The sequence below is a fragment of the Falco punctatus genome (genome assembly GCF_963210335.1).
Source record: "Falco punctatus genome assembly, chromosome: 6".
Lineage (NCBI taxonomy): Eukaryota > Metazoa > Chordata > Aves > Falconiformes > Falconidae > Falco > Falco punctatus.
Window position 1 is genome coordinate 3,251,521 of NC_137585.1, and position 18,708 is coordinate 3,270,228.

The 18,708-nt window shown below is 41.4% G+C and overlaps 1 protein-coding gene and 1 long non-coding RNA gene across 5 annotated transcripts in view; one reads left to right on the plus strand and one right to left on the minus strand.

The window, feature by feature from the left end:
• GSK3B (glycogen synthase kinase 3 beta) overlaps nt 1-18,708 on the plus strand; it is a 151,115-nt gene that overhangs the window by 19,899 nt on the left and 112,508 nt on the right. The window lies entirely within an intron of this gene.
• Nucleotides 387-18,708, minus strand: part of LOC308065358 — a 37,335-nt gene continuing 19,013 nt past the window's right edge. The window contains exon 2 of the long non-coding RNA XR_013928748.1: nt 387-18,688. This is a non-coding gene — a long non-coding RNA (uncharacterized lncRNA). The remainder of the gene's footprint in view (nt 18,689-18,708) is intronic.

The window sequence follows — 18,708 nt, forward strand, 5'->3', positions numbered from 1 at the left end:
GATTGTGAAAATTTGTTTTCTAATGCACCTGCAAGTGAGAAGGTTCAGCATCGTGTCTGCCCAAACAAGATCAAAAAAACACTTCATTTTGTCAGGGAGTTACATCCAATAGAGTAGTAAAACATCAATACGGTTTATGCTATGTTTTTAAGCATAGGTAGCCTTAATGAACTTTTATTTGGATCATGACTTTCTAAAATTTTTCTTTATTTCAAGTCCTGTTGGAGTTTGATAAAAGTGCATGCAAGTGTCTGCTTATCATGGTTTATTTTTAATGTGCTGTTGAGCCAGGTTTTTTGAAGTATTTTTCCTCCTCCCTGGTGACTTTCTTGCTATGGTTCTTCTGCAGAACACTTTGGCTAAACTGTTTTGTTGTTTGTTTTGAGTTGTTTTTTTTTTTTTTTTTCTTCAAGTGACAATTCTCAAATGGAGAAGCACAGCTTTAAAGGAATCATTAGAGGGAATCTTCTTTTTATTGCTGTTACGTTCCTTCAGTAACATGGAATGTATTGTGGTTGGGCAGTTGAGCTTCATGTCTTAACCAGTCTGGTGATGGTGTTGCTTGTTGCTGAGAGGCATGTCTGTGATCCTACAAGATGCTACCAGCTAGACAGTATTGGGAAGATCTACCATCAGCATGCTGAATGTCTTGCTGAAAATGTGTGTCTGTTCCGTGAAAATAATATGCTTTCTTGTTCCTATCAGGTAGTGCAGAACGTGTGCACTTTGTTTGTAGCAGATAAAAAGAAGTTGTGACGTGTAAAAATGAAGTACCAGTTTAATACCAGGACAGAACTAGGTGATCTCCAGACATCCCTTCCAACGCTGGCCATTCTGTGATTCTGCTGCTCTTGTTTATTATGAAGCTTTAACGCAGCGAAATTCATTGTATTTACAATGTAACTGCTTGGTCATTTGGAGTAGCTTCCTCAGTATTTGGTAGCTTGGTCACTTCAGGGTTTGGAAGAAGCATGCTCAGGTCTTGGCACAACCCTGCAACAACTTCTTGAAAGCCTGGCAAGTTATGTCTTCTGGCTATGAGGTTGGGCCTCTTCCAGTGCTGTCACATACGTACAGTTTATAGCTGGGTGTAAACAGGCTTGAACTTCTAAACCCTGGCTTAAAGATTACTTTGTTTGTTGTGGTTTTTTGTGTTTGGTTTTTTTTTTTTTTTTTTTTTTTGTGTAAACCAAAATGCTTAGCCTTTTTGACATAGAACCATCTGGTTTTGAACTAGAGTATGGTTTAGTGCACCAAACCTGCAGGTGGAATCTGAGGTGCTGAGACATGTAAGTTGCTGCATATGTCTGTGGGTGATGTTCCACCTTGTAGTGATGCCATAAAATAGCCACAGTTATAACGAAGGTGTAAAATGTTGCATGTGAATTTTGCTTGTGGCCAGCCATGACTCTCCTTGGTTTCCTCTACCTGCTAGCATGTTTCTGGCTGGTGGGTCCAGAAAGAGGAATTGAGGTCATTCTACCTGTGTCTGTCCTGAACTCATGAACCCAAATGTTCATCCGTGCTCCAGGAATGGAAATACTTATTTTGGCCTAATTTTTGTAAATATGCTTTGCCCTTTATTTGCTGACCAACCGGGCTCTTGATCCGATTTTACGTTTAAAAAAAAAAAAAAAGAGCTAAAGAAATATCAAGCAATATTATTAACTTATATTTTCAAATATAAAATATTAGATTAACATTATTTTTTGAATGATTTGCAGTAAGAGCTAGCTTCTTTATCTTGATTGGAAACAGTATAGAGCACATGGACCATATGTCCCTCTACCTCCTGATCTTGGCTTTCATATTTCTTTTTGTGTGTTCAAACTCTTCTGTTTTGCCTCCATACTTCCCCCAGTACACACCCAAGTTAGTTGTTTTTGGCTGTGATCCAGGGCTCAGAATTTATTGTTTTGCAGAAAAATAACATTTTTCTACACAATTCCTTGAAATATAATGTTGCTACCATTCATTGTTCTGAATGTGAGGCTGACACTGTACTTAAATAAAAATGCTTCCTTTCAAAATGTCCCCTTTTTGGTCTCTTCCCAAAGGAAGTACAGTTAGATTGCCATCAGATGCTACATGTTGGTCATTGGCAGTTTTCTTCGCAGTAGACTTCAATTTACTGGGAAAACCAGTAATTTTGAAAGTCAATAATTATCTACAGAGTTCCCTATAAAGAGGTGTTTGTTTGAAATGTTGATGTCTAAAATGATGGCTGTAATTACTGCTCTGAGGGTCTGAAGGGTTTCAGGGCTTTCAGTGTTACTAGCAAAGAATGCAAGTATATTTGAACTTTATAAACTGTCTTAAACAGCCAAGATAGTTAGGATCTCAGGCTGATGTGGGGTATTAGGCTTTTTGAGGGCTCTCAGAGGACTCTCTTGCTTTATGTATAATATATCCACTTATAAATTCTCAGAACATGCAGTGTGCTTAGGGAAAGCCACTGTTAATTTGTTGAGGCAACGGTAGTTTATTTACACAGCAGAGTGGTTGAATCCTTGCTTTAATGGTGAAAAATTGGCTATATACTTAAATGTGTGAAATAACAAATGTTGTTTCTCTAAACTTTAAAAATACATTTGGTATATTTAGCTTGTCCTTAGGAAGCTTTATTCCAGCAATAAACATGGTGAGTTTCTGTTATGTTTGGAATATTGAAATAATGGAGCACTTAATTTTCTACTATGGAAAGAGTTGTGAAATTACATGTTGCTTTTTAAGAGTAGTTTCTTGCATTGTGGTAACAGCTCTAAAGATGTTGCCTCTGGAGTTGTGAGAGTATTGCACAATTTTCTTTGAGCCTTTGTATGGCAACCTACGTACCAAATCTCATGGTTGATAAAATCTTGACTCCCAGTCAAGTTTCTGCCTTGTTGACTTGCTGTCTTGTGATTTAGTTCTCTGTATGTGGAAGACGGGTTGAAAGAAGGTAAAATACACAACCTTTCTTCAAAGAGCTGTCCTGTGGCATGAAGAGTCTTTAATGACTTACGCTGCACAGTAGGTGCAAGCCTTTGGATGACACAAGTTGAATGTGGTGCTTGCTGCTGTGGAGCTGGTGGGAATGAGCTCTCTTTTGGCAGAAGTTAGCGTTGCTTCAATGTGGTAGTACATACTTTGAGGCTGAAAGTAGAGTTTGAAAGTTGGAAGCTGTGTAGATGGCAAACACCTTATTCACAAGTAGTGGAAAATACTGTCTTTTGAAGAGGCTGTGGTCTCATGATTTTTTTTTTTTCATATAAGTGTGCTTTATTTCAGCAGTGACAGTGTTATTTCATTTCAGTCAAGCCATGCTACAGGCAGGGGAAAGGTGGTTGGACTTGGAGATGTTTAGTCTGAACTAGTTGTTCCTGAATTTGAGTTGCTAGATGAATTGATCTGCAGTTGGCAGAGTACTGTACACTGGGGAGGCTCCCGTAAACCTCTGCAGAGTTAATAGTTCTTTTCCTTGTAGTGATGGTGGGAACCACTATCCAGTGTTCTGCCTGAGTTTGTGGTAGAATCACCTTGTGGTGTTGTGGTAGCTTCTTAGGTATTCTAGTTTCAATTTACAGATGGGGAACATTGGAGTTCTCAGCTCCCCTGCCCGAGCATGCATGTTTCTGATGAGCAAAAGACAGCAAGGCTTTCTGAGGTGCTGTGTTTTGTCTTTTCATGCCACACGGTGTAGGTTTTTATATTGGTTTTACATAAATGGTGTAACAAAGATGTTGGTTGTGTATGTCTTGCCCCATCCCCAAGGCATACTGCAGTTGTTATAACAGTCATTTTTACAATTAAAAAGAGTAGGTGATAGTATCTCTCTCTTCTCCCCCCTGCTTCATTGACTCTAAACTGCAACATGTTGGGTAAAACTACATTGTTATTTAAAAGCAGGTATTTTTGCTTTGTAATAATAAAGAAGGTGCAATTTTACCACCTTTTTGGGTTGTTGATGTTCCAAGTCCCTTGTTATTACAGTTTTTGTGTTCTGTGATGGGCAGCCCTGTACGTTGTCTTTAGCTGATGGAAAACCATGGTGGTAGCAAAACCTGTACCTGTTCTTTTGCTCAGGCACTTGGTAGTTACGGTGTGCCACGTATAGTAGGTTCTTCTGATAGAAGTCTTAGATATGATAGAGCCGAAAGAGTGAATCAACTAAGACTTTGATTTGAAGAAGCAATGAGAAGTTCTTTGACAGTGTTTATGAAATGAGTAGTTGTTCTGATATGTTTAGGCAATGTTCTGCTCAACTACTAAGTTCTGCCTTTTAACTGTGATTATAAAGTCAACCTTTTCCTTGTTGTGGAGAGAAAGCAGTTGCAGTGACCTTGGTTGATCAGGTCAAGCTATATTAAAGTCGAGTTGTGCATACCTAATTTGAAATAAGAATAGCTGTGTAACATGTCTCGCTTTAATCTTACCTAATTTACTCTTCCCTCAGCCCTGTGTAGATAAGACCTTAGGATGATTTTTGTGCTCTGTTTTACTAGCTCAGGTAGCTGGTTATGGTCTTAATAAGGTCAGGGAGCAAATGGGACAGGCTGTCATACCTGTTGCACAGGAGTTCACAAGTTGAGGAATCCAGAAGGAAAGCATTCATAGTAAACTATGCAATGTATACAGAGGTTTTCAAGTCATCAAGATGGACAAAACGAGTGTGGTAAATGAAGTGATTTAGGCCTAATGAGATAAGAAGTCAGTGTTCAGTGCATGTTTTCTACTAGAAGTTAAAGACCAGCAAAGAATTGAAGGTATTACCAGGTGTCCTGTTAACCTAATTTCCCCAAAACATTGACATATTTTTCATTTTTTCCCCCCCATTTTTTTGCTTTCTGTCTTTAAATTACCACTAGAGATGGGGAAAGGACACTTTCACATTAATGAACTGACATTCAGCTGTAACCAAGTAGAGCTGTAGCTGCCTTGAAGTGACCCTGACCGGTGACGTTAGCATGTGTGAGTGAGCTCATAGGCACCACCACGCACTTCTAAGAATGCGCCACTGGGGAGTCATTCATAGTTCAGAGTCCTCTCTGAATTTCACATCCTCCTACAAAATGTTTATAGGCAGGAGCAGCAGGCTAAGCAGACAGAAATAGAAAACCAAATTGTCAGTTCTGTGGATCTTGAACACTTTAAAATGTGTTGGCTTAGCTTTTGTGTGCTTAAAGCAGCAGTCTGTTCTAAATGTAAAGGTTAGGAAATTACTTTTATGCTTGCTGTCCTCTTGATTAGGAGAAATTGACTTTTTTTTTTTTTTTTGGCAATTTGTTGCTAAAGATTTCCTTCTCTCATGTAGCGCTATTTCCTGTCTAGTGGTGTTCAGCTACATCATGTGTGGATGTTAATTTCCCAAGCTGTGTGTGGGTTGGTCCCTGACTGTCTCTGAGGTGCTTCTCCCAGAAAAGCAGGAGCATTGGGGGGTTAGTGGCTTTGCTGTTGAAGCCTGTTACATGGCAATAGCATTAAGAAAATGGAAGTAGTCAGCCCTCAGCAGCTGAGTTTTGAATACTCCATAGGGTATAGAACTGAGGTAGATTTATCATGTATCCCATTAATGTAGGTGGGTCTGATTTAAGCTGTTACCAGGTTGTTGCCAAAATTTTTTTTAAAAAGCAAAGATCACTGTACTGTGTTATAGGCTATGGTTTGGAAATGAATTCTCATGTTAGAATTAAGCTTACCTTTGGCCTCCAGAACCAATATTCTGCCTGTTCTTAAGACTTTTGGGTTTTATTTATAGCTTTAGAAGGTTTTATAATATCTTTATCACTGCTTCTATTACAGCCTATAATGCATAATGTATGTAATAACTGGTGGCAGAGATGCCCACTGGTGTAACAAAAGTACATGTGGGTTGTGGTTATAATTCAGTTTGCAGTCTGAATATCCATAGTACAGAGTATCTACTTAATGCACAAATACATAGGTGTAAACAGAGGACCTTACTGCAAAAGATGTAGCTTTTGCTATTACAAGTTTCTTAAGGGTGTGTTGTCAAGATTTTAAGGCAAGGTGGGTGGGATAGGGTGGGTAAAGAAATGAAGTCAAATGGAGGTGTAAGCAGAGCCCTGGAATGCTTCAAAGCGAGGTTTGAGAAGTTTGTGGATACATATGGCACACGCTTCTGAGCAGTTGTATTGGGTTTGCATGGCAAGGGTTTGGTAGTAGGGGGGATGCAGGGGTGGCTTCTCTGAGAAGCTGCTAGAAGTTTCCCCCATGTCTGATGGAGCCAATACCAGTTGGCTCCAAGGTGGACCTTCTCCAAGGCCGAGCCCATCAGCAACAGTGGTAGTGCCTCTGGGACAATGTATTTAAGAAGGGGGGGGAAAATTCCTGTGCAACAGCAATTGCAGCTGGAGAGGGGTGTGAGAATATGTGAGAGCAACAGCCCTGCCAGCACCAAGGTCGGTGAAGAAGCAGAAGGAGCCGCTCCAGGTGTGAGAGCAGACATTCCCTTGGAGCTGGTGGTGAAGACCACGGTGAGGCAGGCTGTGCCCCTGCAGCCTGTGGAGGTCCACAGCAGAGCAGATATCCACCTGCAACCCCTGGAGGACCCCACACAAGAGCAGGGGGATGCCCAAAGGAGGCTGTGACCTCGGGGCAGCCCACACTGGAGCAGGCTCCTGGCAGGACCTGTGACCCTGTGGGGAGAGGAGCCCAGGCTGGGGCAGGTTTGCTGGCAGGGCTTGTGACCTTGCAGGGGATGCGCGCTGCAGCAGGCTGTTCCTGAAGGACTGCACCCCATGGAAGAGACCCACGTTGAGCACTTCTTGAAGAACTTTTTGACTTCCTATGGGAAGGAACTCCTATTGGAGAAGTTCGTAAAGAATCCTCTCCTGTGTGAAGGATCCCACGCTGGGGCAGGGGAAGAGTATGAGGAGGCCTGTCCCTGAGGAGGTGCGAGTGGCAGAGACAGTCTGTGATGAGCTGACTGCAACCCCCACTCCCCATTCTTTGTGCCACTGGGGGAGGAGGTAGAGAACATTGGGAGTAAAGTTAAGCCCAGGAAGAAGGGGAGAGTGGGGAGAAGGTATTTTTAAGATTTGGTTTTATTTCTTCTTGTCCTACTCCTGATTTGATTGGTAATATATTAAACTGATCTCCTGAAGCTGAGTCTGTTTTGCCCATGATGGTAACTGGTGAATGATGTCTCCTTGTCCTTACTTGACCCACAAACCTTTCATGGTATTTTTTTCTCTCCCTTGTCTAGATGAGGAAGCGGAGTGATAGAGTGGGTTTGGTGGGACACTGGCTCCAGCCAGGGTTAACCCACCATAGCAGTGGAGGTAACGATGCCTCTCCTTTCTTAAGGGTTTTTCCAGTTTTGTTTACATGCTGTAACTTGATGACCTTAGTTTCCTCTTCTCACAGGCAGAGAAGGCATGGATTTGGCTTGTCTGGAGCAGAGCATGTTTTTGATGCCTGGTGTGTGTATGCTGATCACTTGGCTTCCTGGTGCCAACAGTGTGAAAGAGCTGGAGGAGCATTACCTGGTTTGCTGGTTTGACAGGGGGTCCAAAATCTGAGATTTCTGCTCTGTCAGACTGATTCTGGCTAATGAGATCCAGGTCTTTTGGTGGTTTGGAGGAAAAAAAGATGGGCAAAATAGTGAACACAAGCTTAATTAGCTTGGGGAACCAGTTTAAAAGCAGTGGTAGCCAAGATAGAGAATGTACAGAAGAAACAGAGTAGAATACAAAACAGAGAGAAGTAGGGATGAAATTTACTATAATTTGTCCCTTCAGGCAAAAGTTTATATTTTTTTACCCAACATAGCAATTTGCAAGTCATATTCTAATCCCTGTCATTACACTGAGTGCTTTGCAAGCATTGCTTAATGAAGCATGGAGCATTACCTCCTGAAGAAACTGTCAGCCAGAAAGACTTGCCCACTATATATATGAGGCTTTCAGTTCAGTCCCCAGGTCTCCCCCAGATTTTAGTCTTGCTGTACTACGTTAGTCACAGGACAGTTTTTATTAAGAGTGGAAAGACAAGAGTTGGTTTGTCGTACTACTCCTGCCTTGTGTGAAATTAACTGTAAACAAGTGCTTGGTTGCAGAGTTCCTGCAAGCTTTGGTTCTGTCAGTATGGGCAGAGAACAGAATAAAGAGAATGTGGTGAAGAGCATCAGCAGTGTCTTAGAGGTGAAGGAAATGTGGCGGCTCAGGTCTGGGTTGAGTTGCCATCTCCTGCTGCCCTGAGACCCTGAGCAAGCTGCGTATGCCTGTCTGCCACCCTGCTAGCTTGGAGTATTTGAGGAGCAGTGCTTATGCTGTTGAAAGCTTTGGTGTGGTTGGCTTGTGCCAGTGTAGAGAAAGTTCATCACATGCAATTCTTGGTCTTTGTGGAAACGGCTATACCAATGTAAAAATGCCTTTATAACCTCATGATTGCGTCTGTGGTAGGGTTTTACTGTTCAGTCAGTAGTGCTGTCTGAGGTAGGCAAATACTGCTTTGTGCAGTGCCCCCACTCAAAAATACGATTAATGGCCTTTTCCTGTTTTTATCAGATATTCTGAGGGCAGTTACAGATTATGGAGCCCTTGTGTATTACAGTAGTAGGGACTCAAGGGTGTGGGCATATGAACAGTTGCTGCAGGTCAACTGAGTTGAAACTCTGCATTCTGATAGCTGCATGTGTGTTCACTCAGAGCCTATACAAGGAAAATAAACCACAATGAAACTACCTCAGGGTGACTGTGGAGGTGGAAAGCTGTAGCACAAGAATTATTCCATAGTAAGTACAATCATGTATTTTCCACAGTGGGTTGTTTGTGTATCTGTTCTGAGGGCGAGAATCACAGTCCACCTGAGATCATGCCTTCCTTTGTAAGGCTTTGGGAAGGGAAGCATAGCAGTAGATTACAAGTGTTTTATAGATAAGGACCCTGTTTCAGTGGTAACATGTGGCTGGGAATGAAAAGATCTCTTGTACCTACACAGGAGGATGCTCCCAGCTTATACCCCTTTCTGGGGCCGCACTCTGATTCCTCCCCTTGAGTGTAGAGGTATTGGTTGCAATGTGCATAGCTGTATTTGACTTCTCTGTACAGCCAAGGGGATGCCCCCCGGCGTTACTTAAAATATGTTCACATCTACATTTTCTAAAGGTCATAATGTAGCTGGCAAATGGTTAATAAACAATATGAATGTGGCAACAAAGTTTTTGGGTTTGGTCTTTTCAATTAAGTATTGAGGGACTCTAAGCCAATGTACATTGTTTTATGCAAGTTTGAAGTAATTTAGGTAGGGAGAGATAGGGCAGCTTCATCTCAGTAGTTCTAGAAGGTACTGACTAAACATCCTCTTCCTCCCCCTGCTCCTGGATCCCTGCTGAGTACAATTACTTCATTTTCTGTGTCTTTGGTCTCCTTTCCTCCTCCCTCCCACGTTTGTTTTCATCTGTTTATGGAAGAGAAGTCGTTTTTTGAGCATACTTCTGAGAAGTTTGGGTGATTTCCTTTCAAGCCAAAGGTCCTACCTACTCTGACTTGCCAATAGAAACCATCTGAACTCAAAGCCTGACTGCTCAGCACCTTTTGTCTGTTGCATGTTTTCAGCCTTGATTTTATTTTTTGTTTTGAAGCAGGAGGGTGCTTTTGGGGACTGCAATCGCTGTGAATCAAAGCGTGCAAAAACCATCAATAAAGCACTTCCCAGAAGATGATGGGATTATAGAACTTCTAGTCTTCCTATTGTCACATGAGACCCACTTCCTTGTCTAAATAACCCATCCTTACCAGTTGATTGGCAGTATTTTATTTATGTGCTTTGTAACTCCAGCAACGGATGTGGCATTTTTTCCCCTCCTTTTCCTTTTATAAGCATCCTTTCATTTTCCTTTTTGGTGCATTTATGCTCTTTGTTTTCCTTCGTTGTTCTCTGCCTGCCTTCCACAGAACACGTTCTTTCCCTGTCAGGGTGGATAACACTCTTTCCTTTATTCAGTATCACTCTTCAGGTATCATCTTGCTTCTGTGGCTTCTCAGCTTTCCCATGTTGACTTGTCTTCTTGCACATCAGGTTATGTTGATATTAATGAAGTTTCCTTTCTTGTTTCTATTTGTAAAGTCTGTGGGATGCTATTCTTTCAGGGCACCCTGTTTTGTCATACATTGGCTGTAATTTCTGTTTTTGTCACTACTTGTTTACCACTGCAAGTAAAGATTATGAGAAATGGTGTCTATCCTGACTTGAGGGGATGAGTCATACTCACACCTAACATAAAGGCAGTTTTTCATCACTTGAACTAGTCGTAATATCTGTAACGAAACACCTAATGTGAAACCTACAATGAAGTCAGTTTTGATGAACCAGATCCCACAGGAATTGGTGAATTATAATAAAATAAGTTACAACAACAAAATAATAAGTTACTTCTCACTGTCACCGCCTTGCTTACAAGACAGGTGAGAGCCAGCAGGTTATTTTTCTCAGCCTTTCCTTTTTTTTTTAAAAACAGTGTTGATTAAAGAAGTGGATGCCCTCAAGAAGGCATTGGAATTAGAAGACTGTATTGTCTTAATGTTTTTCTACTTGTAGAGTTTGTACCCCCAGTGGTATTTTAGGCCTAGAAATTACTTTTGTAACAGGAGTACTCGGGGCAGGGCTGATTTGAGTTTGCCCCTAAAAGTAAATCAGTGAAGTTCTGTAACAGATATTGAATCACCTTCTCCATTTTCTGTTTGGTGACTTTTCACGAATAGTAGCAGTAACTTGAGTTCAAGAATTGCCCTTGCATGGTTTTGAACCCTTTGAAGTAAATGATACATATTTATATATATGAAATATTTATATTTGCACCCTTGTATAATGTCTGTGCGTACATACATATAGATGTATTTGGCAAGGTGCTGGTTTTTCTTGAAAGTCCTAGGTTGTAATCTAATTTGATGTTTCTCTTGAATATGGTTTCTCTTAATATAATTTTGGGGTGCATTTATTTAGCTGTTATCAGCAGAATTGTCTCATTGATATCAAAATGGGGTTCCACTACTGGCCATATTCCTACTGCTTTCTATTTGTGGTCTCACAAGAGTTACGTGACCATACAGCAAGCTGGTTGAACTTGCTTCTTCATCAGAAACTTAACTCCACATGAGAGTAAACAGTTTTCTGCCAGTATAGTGAGTTGAATCGGCTTATTTTTGTAGTTATGATGACAAGGATGGGACAGACTGTATGGCGGGGAGAAGGGGGAGAAAGGAGTGTCCCTTTTGATGACAGCATGGTATTAAGTATTAGGTCACCTTAGCAGCGGTGTCTCACCACACCTGTAACAGCATAGTTAGAGACTAAAGGCGCTCGCATGTTTGTCCTGGACGGCTGGCAGACATCCTTCCTTGAGTAGCAGTTTCCTTCCTTGGATGGAAACCTGCAGTCAGATTTCCAGACGCAGGTCTGTGTGTAGATGGCTCCTCATAAAGTGGAGAGAGAGCAGGTTGAAACTTTCTGTACTTGGAACTAAGGTGTATCGTGACAGTGGCTGGAAACACGACTGACATATTTTTTCACTATTGTGTTCTTACTGATTGTTAATTGAAAAAAAACAACCACCCTGAGACAGTGAAGACTGTTTTTGCAAGTGAAAATGTATAGTTATGACTTTAAAACAGGAATGCTTTGGCTTCATTCGGTTAACAACGCTTTCTTTTTTATTATTTTTTTTAATATGCTCTTACCTTCCCTGTCTCCTCCACAAACAGGCAAACAAAAAGCTGAGAAGGGTGAGGTGCTGCTCTCGGGTGCCTATGAAGCCTGCACTTGGGTTGCAGATTGTGTCAAATATAAGGAAAGAAGGGGGATGGGAGATGGGTGTACTTGCTAATGGAATACTGGCAGTACCTAAAGATCTCTGTTAGTCTCACTGTTGCTTTTTAAGATAATGGAAGAGGTTTTAGGCTTCAGACAAGCCCTGTTATGTGGGGAGCTGTATTTGGAAGCTTGTTACTTGTGTCTGGAGCTTTCTTGGAAGAAGAGCTATTCTGGTATACCAATTGACTTGTTGTGTGTAGAGACTTCTGCTCAGGTTTTGTATTTAGGGATTGTCTTAAATACAGACATGGCGTTTAGTCAGATACTGCTGTCTGTATATATGACATTAGAAAGATATGTAGTTCATATTTTGTGTATACTAGTAATATTTTGATGACTAAAGGTGAAATAATACTGCTGTACTGAAAGTTTCTCAAAGCATTAAAGTGCTGATAAAGTTAAATCTTTTTGTAACAGGAGATAAAAAAAGAGTACTCCCAAGAATTACTGAGGAAGTAGTTTTGGTGCTTAAAGACATTTGAGATTTTCAACTTTTTCTTTTGCAAGGTGGACGTTTAGACTAGTGGACATCAGTTGTAGGTTAGCATTAGAGTAATTCTATGCACGGGAGGGGTTCACCTCCTCTGCTGGGACTTGTACTTAATGGGAGGAATTGGGAAGTCTACCTTTCTTAAAGCTCATATTCTTCAGCCTGTGCTACTAGTGTTCTAGTGTTCCTTGTAACTACACTCAGCTTGGAAAAATCGGTTGAAAGCAGCTGATTTCTGAAATTAAACAAGCAGTTCCAAAAATTATGCACAATCAGTTCTGCTGTTTGCTGTCATAGAAGTAAACAGCTTCTCTGTTTCAAACTGACATTGGGAGATGTGAAAATCCAATTAGAAGTGCGAAGCTGTCTTAATTTGGAGGCAAGCATGAAAGTTAAGTGGTGTCTTAAAGCAGTAGTGTTTGTTCCCTGCGAGCAGCTGGAGTGGAGAGTTTGTCAATGGAGGATGATGATTCTTAGCCATTTCTTGATGCTGTCTACATAAAACTTCCAGCTTGAAGTCAGCTGATTTGACCTGAGGTCTCTGAACTGCTTGGGCACAGATTTGAGCTCTCCCCTCATGCTGTGCTAGTTTCTGCTTCCACCCAAATAGTTTAAAAAAGCCTTTTATCATAGAATGGTCTGGGTTAGAAGGGACCTTAAGGATCCTCCAGCTCCAACCCCCCTGCCCTGGGCAGGGACACCTTCCACTAGAGCAGGTTGCTCCAAGCCCCGTCCAACCTGGCCTTGAGCACTGCCAGGGATGGGGCATCCACAGCTGCTCTGGGCAGCCTGTGCCAGCACCTCACCACCCTCACAGTAAAGATTTTTTTCCTAATATCTAATGGGTTCTCCTGATATTCTTTGGTGTGTAAAGTATACATTTGTATGTTTTTGCATTTTGTTGAATGCTGTGATGAGTGGAAAGGAGTTGTGATACGACAGTGTGGTGTTTGAACCTGTCGTTTTTTTGGAAAAACTCTTCTGTATTATAAAGACATTTTAAACAGCCATATGAATTACAGGACAAAGTGAAAAGTCTGTGTGAGTACAGAGGTACTTTAGGTACATAGTTCTAGAATTTAGTATCCCTTTGAGAGAAGATAACATGTTTTGCTATACAAGAGTAAGAAATGCGTTGAGTTGCTTTCAGTCTTATGCAGAGAAATACAGTTTACTCAGTGTTTTCTAGTCCATCCTTTCAAAAAACATATATGCTGGAGGCAATCAAAACAACACTTGAAAGCTGCTATAATTGCTTCAATAATCTTGGATTAGGAGCTTTTAAGTGCCCTATGGTTCTGGAAGCTATACAAGCACTTGCTCAACCTCTGAAGGAAGAATATGTTGCAAAAAAAGGTGTTCTCCTGAGGAGTAAACATGTGCAAATACCAGAGTGACACAGTGGGTGATGTACCTGGAGATACCACCTTGGAGAGGACACCGATCTCACCAGTATGAAAGGGTTTTTGACTGTCAGGTTGTTTGCCTTCAGGGGTTGGAAACACCTTTTAAAAGGTAGCCAGAGGCTGAAATTGAGTCCAGCTCTTTTCAGTGAGTTGACTTGGATGTGAATGTAATGGCAGGCTAATATTTAGCTTTATGAAAGCAGTTTCTCGCCTGCTAGCTGGTGGCTTGCTGTCTGGTCCTGCCATCAGGCTGGTTACTGCAGGTATGCCTATTATCTCTGGCTCTTCTCTTTCAGTAGTGCCAGACCAGGTGAGGGGGCATGCAGCTCTATGTGAGTCTGTGTGTTGGAGGCTGAGCTGTTACCTGGTAGCCTGTAAGCGAGGCAGTTCTTATTATCAGGGGTTGTTCAGCCACCTGGGATTGTCAGAGCTTGGAACCTCTTCAGCCACCCTTTCATTTTTCCTCTGTAGTGCTCTGCAGTTTGGGAAATGTTTTTCCACACCCCAGCCTTTAGGTGGAATGAATTTAAATCCTGGGAGAACATAAAGCCTAAAATGAGTAATTACTGTCCCCACACTGCAGGCTATTTGTGATTGAGCAATGAATTTTTAGTAAAGTGGGGTAGATGTTCAGTAATTCTTCTAGGAAGTGGATCATGCTGTTTGCACACCTGTGTGCAGAAGTACAGTGTGAGTTGTGGTGGGTTCTTTCTCAGCTGCTGGATAAACGTGACGTAGACCACCATTTGATTGTGCGTGTGTCTGGATGGTGGTGATTTGTACACAAATTCAGCATTGCTTTTAATCACGGGGCGGCTGTATAGCTGCAAGGAAGGCTGAAGTGATCCAGTGACTTTGTCATTCACCTTTTGAGGCAGGTTAGAATAGGCTGTCAGGTATGAGGAGATCGAGCCCTCCTATCCAAGGGAATCGGAGGGGGCAACATAGAGGTTGCTACCACGATTCTGAGTCATGGACATGGAAGAAGCAGGACAGGAGAAGAGCTGAAAAGAGCAAAATAGATCTGAAGAGGCAATTGGAGCAAACAGAGAAAGAATATGAGAATTAGAGAAGAGATGTAATGAAACTAGGTAAAATAAGGTTCTAGGAGATGGCAGTGACTGGTCTGGAACATTGTGCAAGTATGTTTGAAAAAAAAATTTGGTTTAAGTTCAGTAACTCCACTGGATTTGTGAAGCGATGGTAGTGCGCTTGTACAGGAATTTCAACTTGTGCTTGCCCTCTGAGTAAGCCTAGACGTGCTGAGCTGTAGTTGGCTATGTTTTGCATTAAAACAAACAAAACCTGCCTGTTGTACCTAACTTTGTAATTGTCAACTGTTCACAAACAGTGCTGTGTGGCATTATGGTACTCTTCTAGCTTGAGATGGGAGAAAGAAGTTTTTGTCTGTAGGGTTGTGCTGCTTCATATTCCCTGGGGTTCCTGCTTAACTGTAAGATGAGAAATGTGGGTTGCTTTTAAGGAGAACTGAGTTTATTGTATGATCAAGTGACTCCAGACTCTATAAAAAGAATACTGCCTATTCAAGGTAATAGTAATAAATGCATGGCTTATAGCCTTTTTAACTTTGAGGGATTTTGTCACCCTTTTTTTCCTTAGCTGTGTTAGTTAATTGACAGAAACTCAGTGTTCCTGTTACTTCCTGGACTTCTCTGCTGTTTTGTTGACTCTGCCACATACAATGATAAATAATTCTTGGTGTTGTCCTTTCTATTTTTGTTGGCTTTAGTTTCTGTTTGGAAAAGCCCCCAAATAGTCAGTTCTAAAAGTTGTCCAAACAGTATGGTAAACTTTACTAAAATAAGGACTCTAGATTGCCACACAGCTAAAACAAGCACGGAAACCCTTCCTTCCCAGTTCCTCCATTTGAATATGTGAAGATAAAAATAGTACAGAAATAGATTGTCTTACTACTTTCTGTTCACTGGAAGAAGACTGCCTCATGTCATAGAACAAACTACTGTTTTGTTTGGAGTTGTAATGTTTTTGATACTCCATCTCTATTAGACGTAGTACTTGATTTAAATGTTGGAGTTAATTGGAGAAGTTAAGCTATTAAACTGCTTTAAAGGGTATGTGGTCAGGCATAAGTAACACAAGATAGAATAACACGAGCTGAAGTCATGCAAGCATAAGATGTAGGTGGCCTCTGGGAAGGGTTCAGTGACTTCAGTATTGTGATCTTGTAAACATTTTCAGGAAACTGCTTACATTTTCAGAACAAAAATGGGCAGCAGGTGTAGTAAAGCATTAACAAGTCAGCATTTAGTGTTAGTATATGGAAAATTCTGTGCTAACGTAATACTGAGTTATATACTTAAAATTACTAGGATATACTCCAAAAACCATGGTCTTAACATTGTCCTCGACACTCATCCACCAACACGTTGAGGTTTTAACTTTCCATGAATCTGAAGAACTTGTGTAACTTGTAGAGCAAGCATAAATGGATAATTTTTTTACTGTGCTTTTATTGTGATCAGTGATACAGATTTAAATTGTATGCATGTGATGATGATGAATTGGACTTTGAACAGTGTATTCTTTTTATTGTTGTCTTTTGCAACCTGACATTTCCATCCGTATCCTTATGAAGGATATAGGAAGGCTGTGTCCTGTTCTGTGAGACTCTTAACACACCTGAAATTCTTTTTATGCTTGGATTTGAAATACTCTTCCAAAAAGTTTTAAGTCTAAATTTTGCAGCAGAGTGTTGGGATGTAAAAATGAAAGCGTTACTACTTACTGTATCTTAATTGTAGTGGTATGTCATTTATGATCTTTCTTCTGTAGGGTCAGCTTGATTATTTTTTTCTTAGTTTTGGTCTGGTGTGTGTTTTTAGTTTTTTTCCCACCCAAGTACAAGGTGAGCAAAGCCACTTAAAAGTATATTTGTTGTAGTTATGAGGTGTGATATTTGAGAAATGTTGATGTTTAAGGTACCTCAGTGTAAATACATGGGCAGAAACTGACTAGTAATTTTAAAAACTACTCTTCCTAAATTAATTTTAGTTAGCTAGTAAAAGAAAACTTACTGCTTTTATATCTGCTTGTTGGAAGCTGTGTGGATGTGTTCTGAACTCCTTAAAATGACACCTAAACATTAAGTGGGGATGAAGTCATTGGTCTCTTTAGTGCTTTTGTAGCGTTTAGGGTATTCACACTGCTCTGTGTGAATACATGATTGATCAAGTGCCATTGTGCATAAGTATGCTTCAGGTGGTTTTTAGTGGTTGAGATTCAGGCTGGGTGGTTCTCCTTGTTGCCACTTAAATGGGTCATTTTCTTTCATTGGGATCTGAAGACATGGAGAAGCCCCAAATAATTTTTCTTGCAGTTCCTCAATTGTTGCCATGAATCCTGGTTCCTCACACCGTGCAGATGGAGGGAGAAAGGGCATGGTCTTGCAAGCAGGTTCTGCTGGTGGCTGGTTTGGTCTTGCCACAGCCTCCCAGGGGCCTGGAAGGTGTCACCGAGCCCCATCTACAGCGGGGCTCAGGGTGCTGACCCAAGGCAAGAATTGGAGTAGATCCCTTGGTCCTACATGTGGCACTGTGTTAATGTCCAGTGTGGCTGATTGGAGCAGATACTGGTTTAGGGTGTATTTGTGTTGCCAGGTCTCAGCTCAGTTCAGTGCTCCTGAACCATGTTGCCTAAACCGTGATTCAAACGCGAGCACTGGATAAGAGTTTTATTCTATGCAGCTGCTGTCTCAAGGTAAGAAGAGGTTGTGTGCTCTAGGGCTTGTCTTGCAAGTTGTTCGTTGCAATTGCACATAGTATTGAAAGCTGTTTCCAGACTATCTTGTAAAGAACAAGAGTCCAAAGGAATGTTAAGGTGTACTGGCCCTGTAATGAGACATACACCCCTGCTGCCCTGAAGCTCAGCCCAGGGAGGAGATGACTCATTCCAGCTGTGGAAAACTCAGTAATAGAGCACATCTCCTATCACCTCAAGATATTTCTCCAGGGATTGTGTCAGTCCCAGTGCTTTCAGAGCCTGTCCTGTATGTTTCTCTTCTTCCATCCCCGGCAGTAGAAGCAGGAAGCAGTGAAGGAGAGCAGGTGACTGCTTTGAGGAAAACATGGGAGGGAAATAAGCCACTTGTGTCTTAGGTTCTCAAGAGGTCTGGGTCAGAAGAGCAGACTGTAGAGCTGTTCAGCAGCAGAAGTTGGGATGAGAGCCTCACTGTCTCCCTGCTTCCATGGTGTTTCCAAGGCAGAGAGGAATACCTGAGACTGCTGTATTTGCTAGTATTTGAAACCAGCCATGTACAAATGTTTAACGTGTCCTTGTCTCTTCTGAAGAAACTTCTGTGGCAGAGATACCGGGCAGTGACTCAGTTGTTTTAAGCTTGTTTTTCTGTCCCTCCTAATTTAAGATTTGCCTGGAGAGGCTGGGCCTTCATGGACAAATAGATGTTGCCTTTTAAACGCATGTTTTACTCCAGGTGGAATTCACCTGAGATGACATCAAGGAACGGTAACTACAGTCAGTCACACAGCCAGGGACAGGCAGCCCAGTTCTAACTTGGGTTGCCTTTGCTAACATCGAAGCTTTCAGAGATGGAGCCTGTGGCACAGAGGTGTGTGTAGCTGTTTTCGAAGCAAGCTTTTCTTGACTCCGAGTGCCCGGAGTAATGTATAATTGAGACAGCTAAGTGCGTAGTCTTGTTCGTTCTCCTCCATGCTGAAAGCCAAGCTCCTTGCCACATCTAACTTAGCATCGGTACTTTCTTCTCTGAAGTGGGTCCCTCTGTAAAGAGTACAATGGAAATTAGATCATTAAATTGTATTTTAAGATGTTTTCGTGGTATTAAGTCAGGTTGAAATACTTCACATTAACCATTAACGTTTTCCTCTCCCGTGTTGATTTAGAAGGTAAGAAATACCATACTGGATCAGGTCACTAGTTCCTGTAACCAAGGACATGGTCTTCAACAGTGGCAGTGATACTTCTATTCAGGGAGAACATGTG